Source organism: Henckelia pumila, chromosome 4, assembly GCF_033568475.1.
Source record: "Henckelia pumila isolate YLH828 chromosome 4, ASM3356847v2, whole genome shotgun sequence".
In the NCBI taxonomy this organism is placed as follows: domain Eukaryota; kingdom Viridiplantae; phylum Streptophyta; class Magnoliopsida; order Lamiales; family Gesneriaceae; genus Henckelia; species Henckelia pumila.
The window spans coordinates 74,099,772-74,122,874 of NC_133123.1; positions in this window are offsets into that span (position 1 = coordinate 74,099,772).

Here is a 23,103-nt window from a genome sequence, read left to right on the forward strand (position 1 = left end):
TACACCTACAAAATTGGTCATGGCAATCGATCATCCTTATCCAATAACTTTTAATTCAAAATTAATTTATTGGATAACATGCAGTGGCAATTCAAATTTAAACAAGATAAAATCATATTTTATATATAAAATCATATTTTACACATAAAATCATATTTTATCTCTATATCAAATAAAATCATATTTTATCTATAAAATCCAATTTTACAGATAAAATCATATTTTACTTAATATATCATAAGATCATATCTTATCATCAATTGTACCAAAAATAATTGATTTCAAAATTCAATTTAAGGATAAAATATTAAAATTTTCCAAAAATTCAAATTTATCCAAAAATCAATTTTAAAATTTACGGACTCGAACAATTTGATCCGAAATCTCGTGAACCAATCAAAAACAAATTTTGACCGGACCAAAAATAAAATTTTAACACATTAAAATTAATTTTAAATAAAATATAATTTTTCCCGCGGGCCGCCCGGGACACTCCCGGGCCGGCCCGCACCCGGGGCGCGGGCCGGGGGCAGCCCGGCTGCCCCCTTAGGGCAGCGCCTGGCGCCGCCCGGGGCAGCAACGATTGCTGCCCCACCGGGCAGCGATCCAATCGCTGCCCGGGTTTTGCCCCGAAAATTTTTTTTTTTTTTTTATTTAAAAATATTTATTTTGTTTCAAAAACCGAGACTCAAAAATTTTGTACAATCGATTAATTTAATCGTTTGATCTGAGCAACCTGGCTCTGATACCACTGTTGTAGAACTGGCGTGTTCCCAGATCAATCACGATTGATACCCGGTGCAGCGGAAGTTTAAAAATTTTATCATGGAACAATTCCATGGTGTGGGTATCAACCATTCCACGATTAAATTATATTGTGTGTGTAAAATTCAAATAACAATTAATTAAATTTTACCTTCAATCTCGAAGCGAGATTATTGGACACCAACAGAATTAATCTGCTCTTGTTGTCTCTCCCTGGAACCGATGAACTCCTTCAATCAAGTCCACGAATGAGGTTTTAATCCCTCTGATAGATTGCACTAGAAAATCTATCAGAAGTTTTTCTGCGAAGAGATTAAACGAATCTGATTCGTTATTTCAGACTGCGATTCAAAATCACAGACCGGAAATTTCTCTGACAGAGCAAAGGGGGGCGGCCGAAAATATTAGAGAGAGAGCTAGGGTTCGAAAATTTTGTCTCTCAAAATAATGACCTGTTGTGTGTAATTTCTGTACTGCAATAACTTATTTATAATGCAGGCCACTAACAGCTTAGGGCCCATTAGTCATAAGTTGAGGCCCGACAAGCAAAGCCCGCACGTTCAGAAATTAATATAAAATTCATCGTGACTCCGATTGATAAACCGATTTTACCAATGTGCACAGAAACCATTTCTGCACATTTTAAAGTCAAGATAAATTTTCCTGAATCCGAATTCAGTGGTTTCCAAAAATGTACATCCCTATGTCATTTTAGGAAATCCTACTCCCTTACTCTTATTTAAGAAGTCCAACTCCTTAGTTCATTAAATTTAACTCTTTAAATTTAACTATCTCAACGGGGATTAAAACTCCATTACACTGTGTGACCCTCAATGGTTCAGGGATACAGCTAGCCGTGGGCTCACAACTCCTTGTGACTCGGAACAACACTTTCCGACTTGCCCAACGAATCATGGTAAAGCGCCTAGCAACATCGCCCCATGATTCCCTAGGTATCACTGATAGTGCCTACAAGAACCAGTAGATTTTGGTTAGCGTACAGTACGGTCCCTTCATCCATATATCCCGATCGAATCAACAACCATTGGTATATCGAGAGTCGCTCAAGATTCGATAACTATGCAATACATCTTGAAGATCAAATTAGTGACATCGCATGTGCTACTAAGAAACCATTTCTTAAATCACATCAAGTACTCTGGCCAGAGATTTGTCACACTAATATCTCCTCAGATCGCATAGGATATCCACACTCGCAAGTATGTGGTGAATCCTTGACAACAATGCATCGACTCCTATATGTGTCGTAACTGTACCCAATCTCGACACCTGATGACCCCCATAGAGTCGGTAAACGAGTCAAAGCACAGCACTAGCATATAGAGTCTCCATGATGTTTCAAGTCGTAAGGACTAATGGTGTACAACCAAAACCGCGGACTTTATCCACTCGATAAGTGATAACCACTTGGAAAGTCCGGATAGGGTAGTTCGATTATTCATCCTATGAATATCCATTTGCATGCTTCGAACATCTCCATGTTCCCTACCAATGAAACGTGGTACTCCGCATCGCAAATGCTAGTCTCAAACTCGAGCGATCCTTATCCTTATTATCGGACGGCTCAATCGACTAGGAACAGTTTAGAATATACAGTGACTATAAGATGTATTTCATGATAGACATCTCCATGTTCTACCACATCTTACATACACTATGGTATATTCAAGGTCTTTATTAAAACAACAATCGTATATCACAATATAACAATATGAAGTAATATAAAGTCATTGCCATTAATAAAAGTGTAAATTACATTAAACAAAAGATTGTTTTTACAAAGAGTCATCAAAGCCCATAGCCACAAGTTGGCTCACTGGGCACCCACTCTTTCAGACCTGGCCTCCTGATGAAATCCATCATCACAAAGTCGCAACCTACGAAGGTCAGACTACTGTTCTAAGGAAACAACCTAGAACAAGCCCAATGTTCTAACCCGAACAATATTCCCATGCCTCTAGATGAGTCCACTCATCGCTGGCACTAACTTAGTCTACTGACTAGCTAGGTCAATCCTAGGAACTCGAAGACTAACCACAAGTCACACAGTTACAGTTTGGCTTACTCAAAATTCATGAGCTACAATAGTTGAACACTAATCAACTAGAACCATGCCAATCTTAGCAAGATCACTTGCAATCATTCACAATTGCTGGACAAATAATACACGTATCATTACTTCAAGTTATGTACAATTCCTTTATTACAATCACATGTAATACATACAATATTCAAAATACAATGAAAATGTACAACCAACAATTTGAAATGATACAACCAAATTATGATGATTCATTACAACTGAAATACTGTTTACAACTACATCAATACAATATTTAAATCATCGTGCTATTCTTCATTTCTTTGAGCATGAAACTTCTAATCGACACGTGCATCAATGCAAGCGTAATCCTGCCCAATATCTCTCGGCATCTCGACCTACCACGAATTCCGGAGAAATAACTCGAGCTCGCTAACCAGCTATGTTCTGCATCAGTGCCTGTCAGTCGACCTCTTCTACTCACGATCTACCGTCAGCATTCTTCTTGCATCCATATCATGCTTTTGAACATGAAGTTTCCCGTGTGCCTACCGAACGCATCGATACAAGCATATCGGCAAAACCATGTTCTCCATGAATTTAATGACCTTACGTTCACAACCAGCCATGCCTTAACCACTCGAGGCATTCCCTGGTGAAGGTCTTTAGGACAATCTCTCCAACTACGAGTGGAGAATCTCCTCGGATTGGAACCACATGGGTTATTACACACCATTCGTTCCAAAAATTCCTCAGAGGTATCTGATGCGATATACTCGTTCCTCTCTTCCAGTCTTCCCTGGCTGGAATCAATATGTTCTTCGATCAGTATCCCAATGCATCAAATGATGAACCGCCCACAGTAGTCAACCTATCTATCGATATGTTACTACTGGTGTTCTCATCACTGTTGCATTCCTTACAGTAAAGCCTTCTGCCGCAAACCTCGGCAATGAAAAATCTAATCATCCTTTGTTAGGGCTCACCAATCGTACAAGGATAATCCAAAGTCTCAGTACTAAATCCCAAGTCTCTTGCATGCAGCTCTGATACCAATAAATGTAGCGACTCAACCCGGATCCACTACCTAATCAGAGCTAAGAGCATAATTAAGAATGCATTAAAATAAAATGCTGCGGAAGACTTAATTAAAAGCAGACCGACAGAATACAACCGGTTTAAAATAAGCCAATATACAACCCAATTGAATTACAAATAATCCTGAGGGTAAAGACCTGCAGCTAATCCTGCCATCTTCACTGGTCATAGGCTGCTCCAAACTCTTGGTGCTCATTCCTGCACCTACGTCTGCCCCGTCGAATGGGGTGTCTAGACATACAGAAAATACTGGACGTGAGCTCTAAGCTCAATACGGAAGCAATGATATATAAAATATATGCAGCACATAAGTGTATTTAAAACGAGGGTAAAAAGTACTCAGAGGCGCCATGAATATACAGGGTAATATCGGATAGCAAGTCTGTGGTGCTGCTCATATATTCACCTATCAGCTGTAACGTCTACTCTACCGTCATGGTCACTCCTAGTAATAGCAAAACCAGGGGCTGAGCATCCTCAGACACGAATCCACAGAAGTAACACCTTACTGATGGAAACTGTCATGACTCACATCATACCAGATGTAGTCTACCGTAAAAACATGCATGTGCTAAAGCCGTAAAACATAGTAAAACAAGTATCACATACCCATGCAACACATATAATATATATCATGCTGGCCATCTCAGTCAGTACTTACGTACCTTACTACAGGAAGTTCCTAGCAGTCCCACTCTAGATTCCAAGTCTATCATCAACTCTACAATGCAAATACCCATGTATCATTCAATAAGCTTTAAAAACCTTAACTAAGCTATTGCATACTCTTAAATAATTTAAGGAGACCATAAATATACTTACGTCCGTCGTCAGCCCGCTGATGGCAACTATTCCGCAACTAGGGGCACACCCCTGCTGCAGCTCCACAGCCTCGAGCACGGCTCCACTCATGAGCACTGCTCAGCTACTATGTCAGATACTGTCTGACTATGCTAGAATATATTCCATACTCCAACTCTAAAATAAGAGTACCCAAAGCCCTAAAATAGAGCCACGCGGGCGAAGGAGAGGAATTCGAAATTCGCACAAATGAGGAGCTCGGACCTCATATTTATAGAACATGTTCGGACCGTCCGATCCTGCCTTCGGATCGTCCGAACTCTGCATGCGTGACAAGTGTCACCTGATAGCACTTCGGGCCATCCGATCGGGACTTCGGATCGTCCGATCCCGATATTACATCATTCATGACGTCACTCCTTCGGACACCTGGCCGAGGCACTGTTCGGACCGTCCGATCCATGCCTTCGGATCGTCCGAACTCACTTCTAGCCAATCAAATAATTTTCTTATCTTATCTTAACTGATGAAGATCGGGCCGTCTGATTCCTCTTCAGATCGTCCGAAATTCACCCTCCTGAACACCCTCAGGCTCTCCGAACTTGGACACTTCGGATCATCCAAACTCAGGTTCGGAGCCTCCAATCCTGTCTAAGACTCGGAATCTTCCCGACTATTTTCGAGTGTTCTGGATCCATTTCTGGACCCCCTTAATCCATTTGGAATTTTTTAAATCATGTTTTACTTAATCTAAACATGATTACATTATTAATTACTCATTAATTGCTAATTAAGGATTCGGGTCACTACACACACACACACATGGTTTTGTTTCTGTAATACCCCAAAAATTTATTACCAAATTAATTGACAATTAAAATAATTATTGAGTTGTAAAAATAATTATTACTGCCAAATGAGTTATAGATGTATTTACAAAATACACGTGTCAATTAGTCAATGAGTTTGACTATTTCTGGATATCTAGTAATATTGGCATTTTGAGATAATTATTGAGATAATGGAATTAAAATAATTATTTATGCCAGATAATTTAATTGTAGAAATTTATCAGTTTGGATGACTCGTCAAAGCCTAAGATTGACTCAATTTATTTATTGGGAATTAACTGGTCTAGTTTCCAGGTCAAAGTTCGCTATTTCAGATAATTGTAAAAATGTGTTAAATTACATATTAGAGTAAAATAACACAAGATCATTGAAATGGATCAGTCCGGGTCATTTTAGGATCAATTTTTATAATATTAAGTGGTACACTCTCTCTCACACACTAAACACCAAAAACACACACTAAAACCCTAACCCCCAATTCGTCCCTACCATCGTCGATTGTCCGATCACCGCCATTGTCGTCGATTGACTCCGCCAATTTGTAGCTCTCGTCGAGGCGGTCACAACCATATCAAAAATCGTGAGTTTTGGTGTCCGATTTGGTGATCACGAAGTCGAGAAAGGGGTGACACTATTCATCGTCTTCTTCGCGTGTAATAGTCGGATTTTAGCTCGATTGAGCTTGTTTTTTGGCTGCTAAACGGTCATAGGATGTGTGTAGATCATTTCCAAAGCTTATTCCAGATTTTTTCGTGGAAAAATTGGGTAGATCGAAGCTTCGAACGTCATTGCCACCGCCACTATTTTTCGCCGATTCCGGCCGCCACGGTGGTCCATTTTGGTCGTGGCCTAGTCCGTTAGAATTATCTCATTGAGCTCTACAACCTTGACAAATTTCGTGAATTTTGGAGTTGATTTGCATATCGCCGCCGCGCCGCCGTCTTCCTCAATTTTCCGGCGAGTTTTGACAAGTTAACCATTTTTGCTTGGTTCGACGTGATGAATCCAAATATCCAAGTTTCGAGTCGAGATTCGAAACCGTGAAGCGGTGAGAATGCAATTAAGTTCGGAAATTTTTGGTCAAAGTTTGACCAAAGTTGACCAGAGTTTACTTTTGACCATTGTGTGATTTTTCGCAGATCGAAAGCTAGTTGAGGATATTAGAGGCAAAAATCAGCAATTTAGGGATTTGATATTTTTAGAATTGGAAAGTTGTGAGATTCTCGAATCCCGATATACGCAACCGCAACCGTATAAGTTTTTTGTGTGTTTTAAACGCAAAGACATGTTATACCCTTCCTTTCTCACACCATTTAGATCAGTATATTCACTGTTGTGATGATTAAATTGTGTTGTTGCATTTGTGTGTGGATATGATAGCTCAAATTTTAACTCATGCATTATTCACATTTTTATGTATTGTAGATGATTTTTCTGTCATGGCTAGGTCTTAGTTGTTGTTCAATGGTTGATGGTTGGATTAGGTCCCTTTGGGTGTTGGTTTAAGATGTCTTGAACTAGTGTCGGCTAGGTGAACATTTGGATGGTTGTAAGGGTGGTCTATCTAGCAGGCAGCTCAGGCAGGGCTCGGGCGAGTGGGTTGTTTGGGTCGGATAAAGTGTATTAGGGTCATATGTTATGGTTTGGTTCCGGATTATTTTATTTTGGGCCGGGTAATTTATTTAAGAGTCTAAGTGTATAGTTTATTCATTGGGTCAATTTTGTTATTGGGCCTAAGATGTTTATTGGACTTAATTTATTTATTGGTTCTAAGATGTTTATTGGGCTTGAGTTGTTTATTTTAGCTAAAATGTTATTTGGGCTTGCATGAATTGATTTAGTTATTGAATCAAGCTTATTGGGCTTAAGATAGTTATTGGGGGCTTAATTTATTAATTGGGCTAAATTCGTTAATGAGTCTAAGTTGTTTAATTTATTTGGTTGAGCTAAATTTTAAGTCGGGCTAAGTACTATTGGGTCAATCTAAGTCTGATCTGGGACATTTTAAGTGTGATTGAGCTAGTCTAAGTATTTTTGGGCCAGTATAAATGTTAATGAGTCAGTCTAAGTTTATGGGCTTTAGTTAAAGGGAAACAACTCGAACTAGCCAGTGGCAAACAAAATAGTCCATAAATATATATTTAATAGATGTATATGTATATTTTGATATAAGTATGATTTTTATTATGAAAAATAAATTAAATATATAATTACGGGCAAAATTTTAAGAAAATGATATTTCTAAGTTCATGATTCATGCATGTATTTTATGATGAGATAACGAGCATGTAAATAAAATATTTTTGGGCAGTTGAAGTGATTTGTGACAAACACGGGACTAGAGGTTGGGATACCGGGCCCGATGACCTTTTCACTTACGATTATGAGCCTATGGATCTCCAAAGGTTGGGTGAAGTGGCATAGGGCGATAGGGGTACACCTCACTGGCCGCCACCACGTACGATGGATTTAGATTGATCAATCGAATTAGGTTACACTTCACTGATATGACCCACAGGAAAATAATTTTTATGTTTATGACATTTCAATGCTTATGTTATGTATTATGTTACGTATTATGTTATGATTTAGATTACGACCCAGTTTATGCATACGATTTTATGATCATGCATGCATTAGAATCCGCAAGTTACTTTAATATATGTTATGTTCTTGCATGTGGTTTTATTTAGTAGTACTCGTTATTAAACGTAGAGCATGCTGGGCTTTTAGGCTCACTAGATCTAAATGGTGTGCAGGTGAGTATGATGTTAGTCAAGATGTTGTGGTCCCGACTGGCGACGAGGACCTATGAGCATTCGTGGCAAGCTAGCACAACCCGTGACCTTCGCGCTTTTATGTTTCAATGATTATGGGATTGTATCAAACTATTTTCCGCATTTTACGTTATTGAATATTTATGCATGAATTTATAATGTGTTCGAGTATTTAAGTTTTGACATGAAATCGCTTTTTATTATACATTAAATTTTATTAAAATCTATTTTTAAGTATAGATGCATATATGTATGGGCATATATATGTAATATTTTAAAAAAAATTCCTTCGAGTTTGGTTCGCTTCATTTGGTATCAGAGCAAGGTCCTTGGAGGGTTGGCTAGCCTGCTACGTGGAGCTCAGAAGTCGCGCTGTCAGCCTGTGAGTTTTAAATGGTTTTAATTATGTTCTAAGAATGGGACCCATGAGTTAGATTTTTCACTGAGTTTTTGTTATAGTGGTTTTAAATTAAAATACTTAGTTAATACGGTTGCGTGAGGGATTGTCGGGAATTACAGTATGCCTCCGAGTCGTGTAGTTTGCGATGCGAGTAATCAGGATCCAACTTCGCCTCTACCTTCACCTGCAGCTCTACCACTCGCAGCTTTTGAGAGGGCCAGCATGGACATGCTAGCTGATATCATGAGTTTACTTGAGCATCAAGCTGGACAGCTTAGGAGGGCGCACGATGAGGACATCCCTGAGAGGTTTTGCAAGAAAGGACCGAAGAAGTTTGCATGGACCCGTGATCCACTTGTACCTGAGGAGTGGATTCGAGCATTGGAGATGATCTTTGCCTTCATGGGGACCCAGGATGCGGATTGGGTTAGATACTCAATCTACATGTTGAAGGATTATGCAGCTCTCCGATGGGAAGGCGCAGTGACTGGTCTTTATCTGGCTAGGATGATTTGAAGGTATTTCAAGACGGCTTTCTTTGAGAAGTATTTCATAGAGGATGGCGAGTCCAGTTGATTTGTGACTTCATGAGCCTCCGACAGAGAGACAGGACTGTGGCCGAGTATCTGAGAAAGTTCGAGCGAGGTTGTTACTTCATGCCCACAATTGCTATAGTGGAGAACGAGAGGTTGCGATATTTCACTGATGTCTTGAGGTCTGACATCAAGCATGATGTTTCCATGACGGACGTGACAACGTACAAGGTAGCGGTTAATCGAGCGTACCAGTCTGAGAAGGGGAGGAAGGAGATGCAGGCTGACTTGCAGAATAGAGGCAGTTCCAGCAGTCATCTAGTGGAAATTCCTTGCAGCAGCCAGCATAGAAGTCTTATCTTGGGTTGTCTAAGGGCTCAGATTCTCTTAGACCGCAGCAGCAGTGGTAGCAGAGGCCGCAGGGCCAGCAAATACAGCACCATTAGGGGACAATTGCTCCTAGAACTGGAGGGGTACCTTTCTACAGACAGCGTCAGAGGCCTCATTCTGTAAAGTGTTTGATTGGCTCAACCAGGTGCTACCATTGCAAGGATCCAGTACAATTTCGAGGAAATGTCACAGGGCGAGGCAAACCACAGGGTGCTTGTTTGTGGTGCATGCTGAGGATGCAAATCATGATACTTTTCTTATCGCGGATAGTCCTAATTTACGTTTTTAAATTTCAGTTAAGGGGATGCTTAGTTAAGATTTGCATTGGAAATTGCTTGAATGTTGTACTTGTGTTTTAGAAATACATGTGTAGGATGAAAATGAATTGGTGAAATTAGCATGCTTAGGATTTAACTTTAGATGTTAATTGGTTGCTCTAGAAGAATGATCTATATCTGTTGGGAAATCTTTTGCGTACAGGGAAGATTAGCATTAGAGGTATTGTTACGTTTGTATTGCTAGATTCTTGAGTTACAAATTCTTTTATCTCTCAGTAGTTTTTGAGTATTTTTAGTAATTGTTTGCTATATGTTAGATGTGAATGTTGGGTCGGAGAGAATGTTTTGAGAATTCTCTTAGAAATTTGATTGATTTCTATTAAGGAATTCAGATTTCATTTTTCTCAGGAATCGTTGAGCCAAATGATTTGGGTGAAGGGTACTATTGAGAGATGAATTAGTTTGCTGCAGATATAAAATTTGGGAATTTGGTGATAGTTCTAACTGAGTAATTAAGTATTGATTGACGTTTAGTTGATTTTGTGAGGGATTGGGAAGGTGATTTTGGGATAGAGGAAAATCAGTTACGCGAGCCATTTTACTGATTCTTTCTGAAAATATTGGAATCCTTCTTGTAGTTCATGCATTCCTTGATTCGCATGACATTGTTCATTGAAGATTCAGTCAATTTGGCTTCGAATGATATTTCGGTTATGAATTTCGGAAATTTTCTTGAGAACTTGAATTCTAAATCTGGACATGGATATTGATTTGGGTGAATATTGTTATTCTATTCCATTGGGATCTCGATTTTATTTTGTTGACATCGGATTACACCTTGGGATTTTATTTCATTTTCGTTGAGTGCGTGCGGATTTCCTCGTGTGTAAGCCACGCTGACAACCTTGATTTTGATTTGTATTGATGGTGGACATGATGTCATACATGTTGACAGTTGATCATCTGATTTGATATTTATTGATTGGCTCGTATTCATTATTCATGGAGCCTTGAATTGATTCGCTCACCCCTTGTATTAGACTGCAAACGAGTTGTTTCCTTTTTGCAGATTTGTTTTCCATATTATTGTATTTTGATATTGTTCTGAACCATGTCTCTTCGATTTCGATTTGATTATGACCCAGCAAGTTATTTATTGAGCTGAGTTATACTGAACGTCGTCTTGACATTGTTTTGGCTCGTAACTGATAGTGATTGTTAGCACCATTAGAATTTAGTGTTTGACGGGCACCAGATAGAATCGTGGGACAGTTGATATCGAGGTTTTGTTGAGATATTGTTGTGATTGAATTTCAGGGCTCTTAGGAGTCGAGACTACCGTTAGTGGAGTTCACCTATAGCATCAGTTTTCAGGCATCCATAGGTATGTCTCCATACGAGACTTTTTTGAAACAAGGTGTAGATCTCCTGTGCATTGGAACGTTGTTGGCGAGAGGATTCTCTTAGGTTCCGAGTTAGTTCAGCAGACTACAGATATCGTGGTTCGAATTTGGGACAAGATGAGGGCCACATAGAGTCGTCAGAAGAGTTATGCTGACCTATGACTATGAGACCTCGAGTTTGCTGTTGGAGACCATGTGTTTGTGAGGATTGTGCCCATGAAGGGCGTGATGCGTTATGGATATGAGCATCTGCAGTTGGCGTCAGACTTGTCGTCCGAGGAACTACTAGAGCAGATCTTAGCACGGGAGGAGCACATACTTAGAATGCGAGTTTTTCCCTTGGTCAAGGTCCGATGTTAGAATCAGTCAGAGGAGGAGGCTCTCTCGGAGGCCAAGATCATTATGCGGGCGTATTGTCCAGAGCTTATCGGTACTTACTTCAATTTCGAGGACGGAATTCCATTTAAGGGGGGGGGAGGGGGGGGCGTTGTAACGCCTCAAAAATTTATTACCGAATTAATTGGCAATTAAAATAATTATTACTGCCAAATGATTTATAGAGTGTATTTACAAAATACACGTGCCAATTAGTCAATGAGTTTGACTATTTTTGGATATCTTGTAATATTGGCATTTTGAGATAATTATTGAGATAATGGAATTAAAATAATTATTTATGCCAGATAATTTAATTGTAGAAATTTATCAGTTTGGGTGACTCGTCAAAGCCTAAGTTTGACTCAATTTATTTATTGGGAATTAACTGGTCTAGTTTCCAGGTCAAAGTTCGCTATTTCAGATAATTGTAAAAATGTGTTAAATTACATATTGGAATAAAATAACACAAGAGCATTGAAATGGATCAGTCCGGGTCATTTTAGGACCAATTTTTATAATATTAAGTAAGACACTCTCTCTCTCACACAAAACACCCAAAACACACACTAAAACTCTAACCCCCAATTCGTCTACCATCGCCGGTTGTCCGATCGCCGCCATTGCCATCGATTGAACCCGCCATTTTGTAGCTCTCGTCGAGTCGTTCACAACCATACCAAGAATCGTGGGTTTTGGTGTCCGATTTGGTGATCACGAAGTCGAGAAAGGGGCGACACTATTCATCATCTTCTTCGCGTGTAATAGTCGGATTTTAGCTCGATTGAGCTTGTTTTTGGGCTGCTAAACGGTATTAGGATGTGTGTATATCATTTCCAAAGCTTATTCCAGCTTTTTTTGTGGAAAAATCGGGTAGATCGAAGTTTCGAACGTCGTCGTCGCCGCCACTATTTTTCGCCGATTCCGGCCGCCACGGTGATCCATTTTGGCCATGTCCTAGTCCGTTAGAATCGTCTAGTTGAGCTCTACAACCCTGCCAAATGTCGTGAATTTTGGAGTTGATTTGCAGATCGCCGCCGCGTCGCCGTCTTCCTCAATTTTTCGGCGAGTTTTGACATGTTAACCATTTTTGATCGGTTCAACGTGATGGATCCAAATATCCAAGTTTCGAGTCGAGCTTCGAAACCATGAAGCGGTGAGAACGCAATTAAGTTTGGAAATTTTTGGTCAAAGTTTGACTAGAGTTGACCAGGGTTGACTTTTGACCATTGCGTGATTTTTCGCAGATCGAAAGCTAGTTGAGGATATTTAAAGGCAGAAATCAGCAATTTAGGGATTTGAGCTTTTCAGAATCGAAAAGTTGTGAGATTCTCGAATCCCGATATACGCAACCGCAACCGTATAAGTTTTTCGTGCTTTTTAAACACAAAGGCATGTTATACCCTTCCTTTCTCACACCATTTAGATCAGTATATTCACTGTTGTGATGATTAAATTGTGTTGTTGCATTTGTATGTGGATATGATAGCTCAAATTTTAACTCATGCATTATTCACGTTTTTATGTATTGTAGATGATTTTTCTGTCATGGCTAGGTCTTAGTTGTTGTTCAATGGTTGATCGTTGGATTAAGTCCCTTTGGGTGTTGGTTTAAGATGTCTTGAAATAGTGTCGGCTAGGTGAACAGTTGGATGGTTGTAAGGGTGGTCTATCTAGCGGGCAGCTCAGGCAGGGCTCGGGCGAGTGGGTTGTTCGGGTCGGATAAAGTGTATTAGGGTCATATGTTATGGTTTGGTTTAAAATTATTTTATTTTGGGCCGGGTAATTTATTTAAGAGTCTTAGTGTCTAGTTTATTCATTGGGTCAATTTTGTTATTGGGCCTAAGATGTTTTTATTGGACTTAATTTATTTATTGGGTCTAAGATGTTTATTGGGCTTGAGTTGTTTACTTGAGCTAAAATGTTATTTGGGTTTGCATGAATTGATTTAGTTATTGAGCCAAGCTTCTTGGGCTTAAGATAGTTATTGGGGGCTTAATTTATTAATTGGGATAAATTCGTTAATGAGCCTAACTTGTTTAATTTATTTGGTTGAGCTAAATTCTAAGTCGGGCTAAATACTATTGGGCCAATATAAGTCTGATCTGGGTCATTTTAAGTGTGATTGAGCTAGTCTAAGTATTTTTGGGTCAGTGTAAATGTTAATGAGCCAGTCTAAGTTTATGGGCTTTGGTTAAGGGGCAACAACTCGAACTAACCAATGGCAAACAAAATAGTCTGTAAATATATATTTAATAGATGTATATGTATATTTTGATATAAGTATGATTTTTATTATGAAAAATAAATTAAATATATATTTACGGGAAAAATTTTAAGAAAATGATATTTCTAAGTTCATGATTCATGCATGTATTTTATGATGAGATAACGGGAATGTAAATAAAATATTTTTGGGAAGTTGAAGTAATTTGTGACAAACACGGAACTGGAGGTCGAGATACCGGGTCCGATGACCTTTCCACTTACGATTATGAGCCTATGGATCCCCAAAGGTTGGGTGAAGTGGCATAGGGCCTTAGGGGTATACCCCACAGGCCGCCACCACGTACGATGAATTAAGATTGATCAATCGAATTAGGTTACACTTCACTGATATGACCCACAGGAAAATAATTTTTATGTTTATGACATGCCAATGCTTATGTTATGTATTATGTTACGTATTATGTTTTGATTTAGATTACGACGCATTTTATGAATACGATTTTACGATCATGCATGCATTAGAATCCTCAGGTTACTTTAATATATGTTATGTGCTTGCATGTGAATTTATTTAGTAGTACTCGTTATTAAAGGTAGAGTAGCTGGGCCTTTAGGCTCACTAGATCTAAATGGTGTGAAGGTGAGTATGATGTTAGTCAGGATGTTGTGGTCCTGACTGGCGGCGAGGACCTCTGAGCATTCGTGGCAAGCTAACACACCTGTGACCTTCGCGCTTTTATGTTTCAATGATTATGAGATTGTATCAAACTATTTTTCGCATTTTACGTTATTGAATATTTATGCATGGATTTATAATGTGTTTGAGTATTTAAGTTTTGACATGAAATCGCTTTTTATTATATATTAAATTTTATAAAAATCTATTTTAAGTATAGATGCATATATGTATGGGCATATATATGTAATATTAAAAAAAAAATCCTTCGAGTTTGGTTAGTTTCAGTTTCCCCCACCCTAAGGTGTGGGAGAACCATGGGTGCCAGTTGAGGTAGCACCTAGTGTCACGCCCCGGAACCGGGCCTAGTTGACATCGGCGTTGTTTAACAATTTAACATTGAAACAGCAAGCCTCGTAGTACAAATCTTTCCAAAAACCAGTCTATTTCATAAACCATAACTGTTTTTTTTTTACAGTGAAAAACACAAGTGCAGAAGCAATTAACGTAGTAAGAAATAAGACTGAAATAAATTCTTGAATTTCCATATCTTGAACTTGATCACCAACCCCAAAATGCATGTTGTTCATCATCTTCCAACTCATCTTCGCCCGTATCTGGGGAGGGAAGTAAGGGGGTGAGTGTTTTGGGAAACACTCAGCAAGTGGGGGCCAATCGTACACACAAATATCGAATATATGTACATGATACAAATTCAATAGGATTCAAGACAGGAGACAAACAGAATACGAAACAAAGAATCAAGACATATCATAACCGAATCATAACTTATAAATGGCATTGTTATTCATCTCGTTAATCATGGCTACTGATCAGTCCCTAATTGTTACTCCTCTAAGGGGACGAGGCTTTAAACGGTTATTATAACCCACCGCATCAGGGCCTTATCATATCATGTTTTCGGAATTTCCTTACCATTTTTTAATTTGAATCCTAACAGTGCATTTTAAGATCTCATTGCATAACAGAGGAACCCTACAGAACGAAACATGAAACAAAATCAAAGGACATGAAACTAGGAATGTACGATCGAGTTTTCTAAACAGGAACATCATTCTTTTAAAAATATATTTATTCATATCTTATCATACTGACCATGGGCTTTTACTGGTTTTGGGCTCTCTATGGGGCCTTTTCCTGTAAACGGGCACCCTCTGGGCCTTTTCCCACGCATGGGCTCCCTCTGGGGCATTTTCCCGTAGACAGGCTCCCTTTGGGGCTTTTTCCCTCCCAGGCTTTTCCCAATGCGCCATTATTCAAATCATAATCATTACAAACGAACATATCACATGGGTATCAATTGGAACGAAAAGGACATAATGAATTTGAACAAAGGCTTAGCAAAGGAATGCATAACGAATCATAAGGTACTTTAAAATGAAGCATAACAAAGGATTCATGTGGAACAAAAAATATACGAAATCAAAGGTCATGAAACAAAAAGTGTACGATCAAAACTTTAAACGGATACTTGGTGATTTCAAACAAGAATAAGCCCAAACAAAGATTTCAATGGTTTCTTAGAATAATGCTTAGAGAATCAAAATTAACAAAAAGAGTCCAATAGAAACAAGACTCAAAGATTTTCATCGAATTGAAAAAAAGATGGCTTAAAGAAACAAAAACCCACTTACCTTATTTTTGGATTTGTATGCAACAAAATTCAGTCAACTTGCAGAAGTATTTTCGGAATATTGAACCGTAGGATCGACCACAAATTTTGTCATCACGTTCCTAATGGTGTGAAAAAGATTATGAACAGTGAATATTGGCTTTGAAGATCATTTGATACCATTTCTGGTCGACGAATTAGAGTCGCTCCCTTCTCGCCTAGAATCTGCCACTTATTATTGTGAAGGCATTTTACGTAAATCTAACCGTTGGATTGAGTTAAAACTTGGACAAAATATGTATAACATATAGAGGTATATTGTGAATGGTGGAGATTGGATTTAGAACTCATATGGGGTGACGAAAAAAATCCATACAATGGACTTTGAAATGCTTCTTGGTTGTGATTTTTCACTCAACCTTTGGGAGTATTTGTAGGCAACTTAGATCAGCTGAATGGTCATGGTTTAAGGCCATTAAATCCCATTTTAATGTCATTATCAACCATGAATTGAGCTGTTACAAACCTTGATCATGACTCTTCAATTTCTACATTGATGTTGGCCTTTCAATTCCTTGTAATGTTACTAAAAAAAACTGAATCTTCACATCCCACCCTTCTTATTGAGAGTTTCGTCCCCGAAACTCGAGTCAACTTGCCTTGTAATGTTAGACCATTTTATTTTTATGTACGAAATGGTTCTTCATCCCAAAACTTGGTCCTTGGTATCCACTATTTGGATTGGATTTTCTTCATACTTCAAATATTCATTCAAGATCCCTTTAATCACGAGTGGTGCTACTTCAAGAATTTGACTTAGATATCTACAAGATAGTATGCTTGTCATGATTCCTCGTAATCCACCATACAACTATGTCTAGGGTAACCAACTCGTCTAGAATAAATTCATGCGATGATGCACGAATTTTATGAGTCTATCAATGATCACCCATGATCTTATTTAAACCTAAAAATAACTTTGATACAATTAATGTCCATAAAAAAAATTCCTTATTGGCATATCTCTACTAATTGAACCCAAATTACGTAATTATCTTACATTGTTCTATCAAGTTCACTAAAATCCCCATCCTCTCGGCATGTTTTCTTTTAGCCGAACTTTTCTTAATCTTGTCTATAAGCATTACATACCCAAATTCCTACTAGGTGAATTACTAATAGTTGAATTCCTCTCTAAATATATCCATATTTTTCAATAGTTCAAACCTAAATTCCTTTAACTGAGTTTCTCTTAACTAGAATCATCCTTAATTGGTTTATCCTTAGCTAAACACACAAGATATAGTGTGATAGATCTATGAATTAAAATTCATCCTTTCATTGATAAGCTTAGTCTTTCGCATTTCACGCATGTCTACTTCTATTGGCTCTTCTTCATGTGCGTTCTTTGCGCTAACTGGTGTTGATTTGTAGCTAACTTGATTTGAGTACTTGCACATCCCATAACTCGTTCAAGAACAAAAGTGAAGTTCATTCTAGAATCAGATTACTCTTAACAAATCTATTCTATCAGCCAACTATTTTGTCTTATCGGATTCTTTCTCTCCCAACTGGTCTATTGTCCCAGCTGGTCTATTTGAACAAGGGCTACTTCACAACTGATTTTTTTTTTCAGCAAGAAGCTCTTCCCATCCGGATTATGGAACCTGGAGTCTCTGATACCACTAAAATGTCACGCCCCGGAACCGGGCCTAGTTGACATCGGCGTTGTTTAACAATTTAACATTGAAACAACAAGCCTCGTAGTACAAATCTTTCCAAAAACTAGTCTATTTCATAAACCATAACTGTTTTTTTTTTTTACAATGAAAAACACAAGTGCGGAAGCAATTAACGTAGTAAGAAATAATACTGAAATAAATTTTTGAATTTCCATATCTTGAACTTGATCACCAACCCCAAAATGCGTGTTGTTCATCATCTTCCAACTCATCTTCGCCTGTATCTGGGAAGGGAAGTAAGGGCGTGAGTGTTTTGGAAAACACTCAGCAAGTGGGGGCTAATCGTACACACAAATATTGAATATATATACATGATACGAATTCAATAGAAGTCAAGACAGGAGACAAACAGAATACGAAACAAAGAATCAAGACATATCATAACCGAATCTTAACTTATACATGGCACTGTTATTCATCTCGTTAATCCTGGCTACTGATCAGTCCATAATTGTTACTCCTCTAAGGGGACGAGGCCTTAAACGGTTATTATAACCCACCGCATCAGGGTCTTATCATATCATGTTTTCGGAATTTCCTTACCATTTCTTAATTTGAATCCTAACAGTGCATTTCAAGATCTCATTGCATAACAGAGGAACCGTACAGAACGAAACATGAAACGAAATCAAAGGACATGAAACTAGGAATGTACGATCGAGTTTTCAAAACAGGAACATCATTTTTTTAAAAATATATTTATTCATATCTTATCATACTGACCATGGGATTTTACTGGTTTTGGGCTCCTTCTGGGGCCTTTTCCTGTAAATGGGCTTCCTCTGGGGCCTTTTCCCGTAGACAGGCTCCCTCTGGGGCTTTTTCCCTCCTAGACTTTTCCCAATGCGCCATTATTCAAATCATAATCATCACAAACGAACATATCACATGGGTATCAATTGGAACGAAAAGGACATAATGAATCTGAACAAAGGCTTAGCAAAGGAATGCATAACGAATCATAAGGTACTTCAAAATGAAGCATAACAAAGGATTCATGTGGAACAAAAAATATACGGAATCAAAGGACATAAAACAAAAAGTGTACGATCAAAACTTTAAACGAATACTTGGTGATTTCAAACAAGAATAAGCCCAAACAAAGATTTCGATGGTTTCTTAGAATAATGCTTAGAGAATCAAAATTAGCAAAAAGAGTCCAATAAAAACAAGACTCAATTATTTCCATCGAATTGAAACAAAGAAGGCTTAAAGAAACAAAAACCCACTTACCTTATTTTCGGATTTGTATGCAACAAAATTCAGTCAACTTGCAGAAGTATTTTCGGAATATTGAACCGTAGGATCGACCACAAATTTTGTCATCACGTTCATAAGGGTGTGAAAAAGATTATGAACGGTGACCATCGGCTTTGAAGATCATTTGATACCATTTCTGGTCGACGAACTAGAGTCGCTCCCTTCTCGCCTATAATCTGCCACTTATTATTGTGAAGGCCTTTTACGTAAATCTAACCGTTGGATTGAGTTGAAACTTGGACAGAATATGTATAACATATAGAGGTATATAGTGATTGGTGGAAATTGGATTTAGAACTCATATGGGGTGACGAAAAAAATCCGTACAATGAACTTTGAAATGCTTCTTGGTTGTGATTTTTCACTCAACCTTTGGGAGTATTTATAGGCAACTTAGATCAGCTGAATGGTCATAATTTAAGGCCATTAAATCCCATTTTAATGTCATTATCAACCATGAATTGGGCTGTTACAAACCTTGATCATGACTCTTCAATTTCTACATTGATGTTGGCCTTTCAATTCCTTGTAATCTTACTAAAAAAAACTGAATCTTCACATCCCACCCTCCTTATTGAGAGTTTCGTCCCCAAAACTCGAGTCAACTTTCCCTTTAAAAAGAAAGGGATATATCTTGTGCATCTTTTCATCAAGTTCTGAAGTTCCTCTCTCTCTGTGTGGTTAGACAATTTTATTTTTATGTACGGAATGGTTCTTCATCCCAAAACTTGGTCCTTGGTATCCACTATTGGATTGGACTTTCTTCATACTTCAAATATTCATTCAAGATCCCTTTAATCACGAGTGGTGCTACTTCAAGAATTTGACTTAGATATCTACAAGATAGTATGCTTGTCATGATTCCTCGTAATCGCACCATATTGTCTATGTCTATGGTAACCAACTTGTCTAGAATAAATTCATGCGATGATGCACGAATTTTATGAGTCTATCAACGATCACTCATGATCTTATTTAAACCCAAAAATAATTTTGATACAATTAATGTCCATAAAAAAATTCCTTATTGGCATATCTCTACTAATTGAACCCAAATTACGTAATTATCTTACATTGTTCTATCAAGTTCACTAAAATCCCCATCCTCTCGGCATGTTTTCTTTTAGCCAAACTTTTCTTAATCTTGTCTATAAGCATTACATACCCAAATTCCTACTAGGTGAATTACTAATAGTTGAATTCCTCTCTAAATATATCCATATTTTTCAATAGTTCAAACCTAAATTCCTTTAACTAAGTTTCTCTTAACTAGAATCATCCTTAATTGGTTTACCCTTAGCTAAACACACAAGACATAGTGTGATAGATCTATGAATTAAAATTCATCCTTTTAGTGATAAGCTTAGTCTGTCGCATTTCACGCATGTCTACTTCTATTGGCTCTTCTTTATGTGCGTTCTTTGCGCTAACTGGTGATTTGTAGCTAACTTGATTTGAGTACTTGCACGTCCCATAACTCGTTCAAGGACAAAATTGAAGTTTATTCTAGAATCAGATTACTCTTAACAAATCTATTCTATCAGCCAACTATTTTGTCTTATCGGATTCTATCTCTCCCAACTGGTCTATTGTCCCAGCTGGTCTATCTGAACAAGGGCTGCTTCACAACTGATTTTTTTTTTTCAGCAAGAAGCTCTTCCCATCCGGATTATGGAACCTGGAGTCTCTGATACCACTAAAATGTCACGCCCCGGAACCGGGCCTAGTTGACATCGGCGTTGTTTAACAATTTAACATTGAAATAACAAGCCTCGTAGTACAAATCTTTCCAAAAACCAGTCTATTTCATAAACCATAACTGTTTTTTTTACAGTGAAAAACACAAGTGCGGAAGCAATTAACGTAGTAAGAAATAAGACTGAAATAAATTCTTGAATTTTCATATCTTGAACTTGATCACCAACCCCAAAATGTGTGTTGTTCATCATCTTCCAACTCATCTTTGCACGTATCTGGGGAGGGAAGTAAGAGGGTGAGTGTTTTGGGAAACACTCAGCAAGTGGGGGCCAATCGTACACGCACATATCGAATATATATACATGATACGAATTCAATAGGAGTCAAGACAAGAGACAAACAGAATACGAAACAAAGAATCAAGACATATCATAACCGAATCATAACTTATACATGGCACTGTTATTCATCTCGTTAATCCTGGCTACTGATCAGTCCCTAATTATTACTCCTCTAAGGGGACGAGGCCTTAAACGGTTTTTATAACCCATCGCATCAGGGCCTTATCATATCATATTTTCGGAATTTCCTTACCATTTCTTAATTTGAATCCTAACAGTGCATTTCAAGATCTCATTGCATAACAGAGGAACCGTACAGAACGAAACATGAAACGAAATCAAAGGACATGAAACTAGGAATGTACGAACGAGTTTTCAAAACAGGAACATCATTCTTTTAAAAATATATTTATTCATATCTTATCATACTGACCATGGGCTTTTACTGGTTTTGGGCTTCCTCTGGGGCCTTTTCCTGTAAACGGTCTCCCTCTGGGGCCTTTTCCCATGCATGGGCTCCCTCTGGGGCCTTTTCCCGTAGACAGGCTCCCTCTGGGGCTTTTTCCCTCACAAGCTTTTCTCAATGCGACATTATTCAAATCATAATCATCACAAACGAACATATCACATGGGTATCAATTGGAACGAAAAGGACATAATGAATCTGAACTAAGGCTTAGCAAAGGAATGCATAACGAATCATAAGGTACTTCAAAATGAAGCATAACAAAGGATTCATGTGGAAAAAAAAATATACGGAATCAAAGGACATAAAACAAAAAGTGTACGATCAAAACTTTAAACGGATACTTGGTGATTTCAAACAAGAATAAACCCAAACAAAGATTTCGATGGTTTCTTAGAATAATGCTTAGAGAATCAAAATTAACAAAAAGAGTCCAATAAAAACAAGACTCAATTATTTCCATCGAATTGAAACAAAGATGGCTTAAAGAAACAAAAACCCACTTACCTTATTTTCGGATTTGTATGCAACAACATTCAGTCAACTTGCAGAAGTATTTTCGGAATATTGAACCGTAGGATCGACCACAAATTTTGTCATCACGTTAATAAGGATGTGAAAAAGATTATGAATGGTGAAGATCGGCTTTGAAGATCATTTGATACCATTTCTGGTCGACGAACTAGAGTCGCTCCCTTCTCGCCTAGAATCTGCCACTTATTATTGTGAAGGCCTTTTACGTAAATCTAACCGTTGGATTGAGTTGAAACTTGAACATAATATATATAACATATAGAGGTATATTGTGAACGGTGAAAATTGGATTTAGAACTCATATGGGGTGACGAAAAAAATCCGTACAATGGACTTTGAAATGCTTCTTGGTTGTGATTTTTCACTCAACCTTTGGGAGTATTTATAGGCAACTTAGATCAGCTGAATGGTCATGGTTTAAGGCCATTAAATCTCATTTTAATGTCATTATCAACCATGAATTGGGCTGTTACAAATCTTGATCATGACTCTTCAATTTCTACATTTATGTTGGCCTTTCAATTCCTTGTAATGTTACTAAAAAAAACTGAATCTTCACACCTAGCTGACACTCCGCTGATGCTCATGTCATTTATTTTTTTATAAAAAAATTTATAACAAAAATTGGGCCCAATTTGTCACGTCTCGAAAACGAGACGCATCATCGACGTTGTTTAACAATTCAAAATCTTAAAACAACAAGCCACGTAGTACATAAAAAGCCAAAAGCCAGTCTATAATTACATAAATCATAATTGTTTTTACAATTAAAAACACAAGTGCTGAAATAA